Source organism: Passer domesticus, chromosome 11 (genome assembly GCF_036417665.1).
Source record: "Passer domesticus isolate bPasDom1 chromosome 11, bPasDom1.hap1, whole genome shotgun sequence".
In the NCBI taxonomy this organism is placed as follows: domain Eukaryota; kingdom Metazoa; phylum Chordata; class Aves; order Passeriformes; family Passeridae; genus Passer; species Passer domesticus.
The window spans coordinates 18252983-18257850 of record NC_087484.1 but is presented as its reverse complement, the minus strand read 5'-3'; the positions used below and the strand labels follow the sequence as shown (position 1 = coordinate 18257850).

Sequence of the window (4868 nt, the reverse complement as noted above, 5' to 3'; positions counted from 1 at the left end):
CCACCTGTTTCCTGGTGCCGCTTGTCTTTAGCGTGTCCCGCAGCATCCTTTTCATCGCACGTACTTAACCTAGATATTTCTAGGGCCTTGACCAGACTTCTTACTGTATTTCTGTGCTGCAGGTTCCCGAATAATAACCCTGAGCGTTTTGACAAGCGTGGGCTTCTCATTGGAGGTGTGTTCTGAGGTCGACATTGTCTTGGCCTTCGTGCAGACTGTGGCTCTTAAAAAAATCGGAACAAAACTCTGTGAAAGTGTGTTATAAAATGCCAGGAAGTAAGGAGTAAACTTACTTTGTATTTGTAAAATGCATTTGTAAACACTGTAACCTGAATTTCTGGACTGATCACTTTACATAAAGTCTTTGAAATTACAGGGTAGGAAAAACATGTGTAATGACTTTATATGCCTTTTATTTTGTCTGGCATCGTAGTCTCAGATAGGCATCTGAGTACAGATCTTAAATTTTCTCTTCTATGAATTTTACAAAGATATTTTTATGTGATGAAAAAGCCAGTACTGAATAAGTGGCTTTATCTTTGACTAACTGCAAAAGCTGTCACGTATAATAAGTTACTGTGCCAGTATTACAATGGTAATGGGATATTAAACCAGCACATTTTGGCAGTAAGTAGCTGTAATACTTATGCCCTGTTTTGACGTCTCTAGAAGGAGGATTAGCTCAGACAGAATTTGTAGTGGGAGGGTGTGAGTGAGATGAAAAGCAAAAGCTGCTTAATTTTAATCTTCTCAAAAAGGTAACTACAAGCAGTGCACATGGCTTAAACACATATGCTTCTCTCTAATGGCTTTTAATTGTAGTATCTTGATTATGTTGTGTAAACTCAGAAGTGCTGAAATGCTCCTTTTTATAAGATTCAGTCCATATTGAGCAAGCTCCCTGTTCTGGGGCAAAGGAAGCATGGAGGGACAGAGGTGTCATGGGAAGGTCTGACAACAACAGATCTGTAAAATGGCTTTGGTGTAACTGAGGCTGTGTCTGTACCTGTGCAGAGGTGTGCCTCGGGTTAGGCTGCAGGCTTTAACTTGTTAAAAACTTGTTTAGCTTGTAAAAAACCTTAACTTGTTTAAATAGTTTAATTTTCGTGATTGGCAACTTCATTTTCTCTAACAGCTTTGTCTTCTGAGCTTATTTTTTAGGTCTAGTTTTAGAGGTGGGCATCTTGGAGTGAAGAAACACAAAAAGCAATGCTTCATGGTGTGCAAAATCGCTGTCCCCATGAAGTGTGCTTCCTCCAGTGGTTTTACAAGGAGGTGTGTATTTTTACACACTTACCATAACCTCCTTAGACAAACAAAACCTAAAGTGTCCTGTGAGGTTTCTTATGTATGTCTTTTTTTATTTTCACAATCTCATAGGAGACCTTTGAAACTAGAGTTTTGGATGCTTTTTCTGATGAAGTTGCAAATACTAAAAACAAAAAAAAAATTACATATAAAGGCTTTGTGTCTGCATGTTATTGCCCCAAAAAATGAATGGTGGATTCATGTGGTTCTAAGTGTGGCTTTTATCTGGATTTATGGTCAGTTCTAGTTGCATATTCTCATCATCTCCCCACAATTTTGTCTTTTCACCAACAATAGCATGTTGGCAAGTAATTAAGTGGAAAACCACTGTGAGATATGTGTTGCTCACAAGCATACATCACATGAGCATAGGAATTAAATGTTAATCCACCTACTAACATATGCTTTATGACTTAGATTTTTGGTTTATGATAGATGCTACAGAGGAGGTGGTGATACTTTAATTGTTCAGGAGGGTGGAGTCTTCAAGCCTGCCTTGCCAAAGGGATGAAGGTGCTCTCCCAAGGAGCTTGGGAGTGTGCACAAAACACACAGCTATTGTATTTTGTGTTTAGAGAATAATTTGATGAAGGAGGTATGAGCAGACTGAAAAGAAGGAGTTTGTTATAAGGAATGCAGGAAAGTTTTGGGAGTTACTGGCAGATAGTTACCAATAATGTGCAGGGAAAGAAATTGTGGCAGCCTGACAGGCAGTGGAGCAGCACACACACAAATGTTGCCAGACAGCAGCCTCAAGGGTGAGAAAAGAGCTGCTTAAAAAGAACCTCAGTGGTCCAAATGCTGGATAGAGAGTGGAGTTTGGGTCAGAACTGTCCCAGCAGTGCATCACATTTGGGAAGTGTTTGGGCATAACCTTTAACGTTGATTCCCTGGGAGAGGGAGGCAGTAAGTGAGCACTGATTCACATTCAGAAGGGTGTATTTAAAAAACTCTGGCTTGAGTGGTAAATTATATACAAAAGAAAACTTAAATTTTGGAGCAAAAGGAAGAAATATCAAATGCTTGGGAGGAGACTTAAATGTAGATTTCAGGCAAGATTTTTACTTGCATGGGTTTGAGTGTCATGGTAATTTTAATGGACTTGTATTAAAATACTGCAGTACTGATAAAATATTGTGCTTCAAAATGGATATTTTCTTATTTTCTTTTACATGCTTTTGAAAATGTTTTCCTTAATAGGGAGTGGAAATGCAGGCCAGTGTATGGCATAAATTACACAGAAACAGAATTGGAAACAGTTGGTCATAAAGCTCTGTAAAGAATGATAATGACAGAAGGTTTCTGTAGCAGTTTTCCAGGAGGATACTAGGAATGCTGTACAGACTGTGACATGCTTCATATTCTGTTAAAATCAGGCTGCACTTTGGCGAATCCCAAAGTGAGTCCCCTGAAGCAAGCATTTAGCTTTGCACACTATTTAGGGCAGAAGAATTTGGGAAATTTTATTGTCTGAAATTTGTAGGGGAGGATACATGAGTCTTGACTTAAGTCAGTGTAGGGGCACATGGCTTGTTTTGTTCCATTTGGTTTAGAATTCAAAATTAATGTTCTTGTTTGTCTTGAAAATAGTAGATGTTCTCTGATTACAGCTGGATGAGGCATTTTCTTGTTCAGTGAAGAAATAAAAGAGTGGGAAGGTGTACTGTGACAAATGGCATTTACAATTCTTTTTGAAAAAACAGATAATGCCTGAATCATCAATGTAATGGTTCATCCTAAGCAGCAAGAAAGAGCTTTTTTTTTTTTTTTGCATTGTGCAAGCTGATAATAGAAACATTTGCCAGGAGGTCTACAAAGGTGGATGGTAAGTGTGTGATTAGGGTCTAAGTGGTTCTGATGACAGGCAGAGGATTCAGAGCAAGATTGACAGGCTGTTTCATATTGATTAGAGAAGTAAACTGGGTTTTGAAAAGCTAGACAGCTGGCATATTTCTAAAAAGTAACTGATTTTTGGAAGCTGAAATAATTAGGCTTATTTGTTTGTGCCACATGGTGAACACTTTCAGAACGGCTGTCTGGAAATACTCATCAGGGGTTGTTTTTCAGCTGATCCATTCATGGTTTCTACAGCCACCCAAAACTTCAGCACGAACCAAGAATGAAGTCAGTTTCCCCTCCAAATTGTCACTTTCACGGTTTCCCTTGTGCAAATAAAAGCACAGACAGCCCAGCTGTGTGTCAGGGTGTGCAGTAATGAATGTCCCAGTCCCCTGTCCTGGAAGATGCTGTGCTGTGCCTGGCTGATGCTGGCAGTGCTGGTGGGGACCCTGCAGACAGACAGCTGGTACCCTCAGTGGTTAATCACTGTTAAAAGGACAGAGTGATGCTGGCACTGGTTCTTACACTTTGCCCTGTATTTCTCATGCTTTATTCTCCTTCCCTGTGTCTGTGGTTGTGGTGTTGGTTTGTTGATTGCTCCTGAGTCTGAGCACAGCCTTGTGGTTCTTGGGTACCTTCATGGGGAGCTTCTGTGGGCTGATAAAATGTAAAACCAGCTAAGCAAATGAAGCAACAGAACTGTAGGCAAAGGGCCTTTCCAAGGAAATGCTGGGACATGATATTGAATGCCAGCGCTGTTTACCTAAACCTATTTTTATTTTTCCTTTTGAAGCAATAACTCTCCTGTCTGCACCTGTGTGTTCAGCTGTCTCTCTCTGGAAGGTGATGTGTTCCTAGTGGTTAGCTCGTGCTGCTGCCATGAGGATCCAGGGAAGAGGCAGGCATGCCCTTTTGCCAGCAGCATGGCAGTTTTCCCGGTATGTTGCCTGTGTTATTCCCCATTCAGCTCTCCAGCAGCCAGGCGAGTTGGCAGCTGTGCAGAGTGCTGTGGGGAGGAAAGGGCAGCAGAAAATGCTGACTGTGTGCTAGTGCATCTGTGTAATCACCATTCTGGGGTTAGATTGCAGGAAGATGACAAAACTGCTGAATAAAGTATGTTTAATCTTTTTTTTTTCCTCTCTAGTATGAGTTGCAGTGGGTAATAGTAGAATGTGTGGAGAAGCACAAGTTTTCCATTTGGAACAGAAGTGTGTATCTGCCCTGTAATTTTGAATCCTTGAGATTTTATGGAAGTGGTTGAATGCAGAAGTTTTGGGTGACCTGACATATAAAACCAGGATGGAACAGATCTCATGCAGGGCTATAGGCAGAAGAAAAATTTTTTGGGATGAGGGTTAAAATATAGCTTGAACACAAGCTATATTTTAAGCTATAATACTCTATAGAATAGAGTAGAAATGTGATGGGTAAAAATCAATGTCATCCCTTCCATCCCTCTTGCAACATTTAACAGGTTGTTGCACTGTCATTTTTCACATCTATAATTAAGATAATTGAGTAAAATGATGTTTTACTGCCTGGAAAGCTCTCAGTAGTGGTCAAATCAGCAGATGTAAAATGGTGCATTTTAGGGTGAGAGTGGTGAGTGGTGCATTTCCCCGATAGCTGTGGGGCCATGGCTGGGGCACTGGGTTCAAATTCTGGCAGTTCTCCAGAGGGTGAGTGTGAAGGACCAGGTGAAGATGGGGGACAGGACAGGA

The 4868-nt window shown here is 40.7% G+C and overlaps 1 protein-coding gene across 9 annotated transcripts in view; it reads left to right on the top strand.

Annotated features, from left to right (window-relative positions):
• Positions 1-4868, top strand: part of PXYLP1 (2-phosphoxylose phosphatase 1) — an 86171-nt gene that overhangs the window by 39565 nt on the left and 41738 nt on the right. Inside the window, exons 1-3 of one of the 9 annotated variants that reach the window (XM_064386035.1) lie at positions 161-175; positions 1162-1275; positions 3941-4085. The exons of 3 other annotated variants lie outside the window; for them this stretch is intronic. The gene's annotated coding sequence lies outside the window, so the exon portion shown is untranslated. Of the gene's footprint in view, positions 1-122; positions 176-261; positions 277-1161; positions 1276-3940; positions 4086-4868 lie in introns of those variants that run through there. 5 more of the 9 variants (XM_064386034.1, XM_064386037.1, XM_064386040.1 and 2 more) reach the window with 5 other exon arrangements.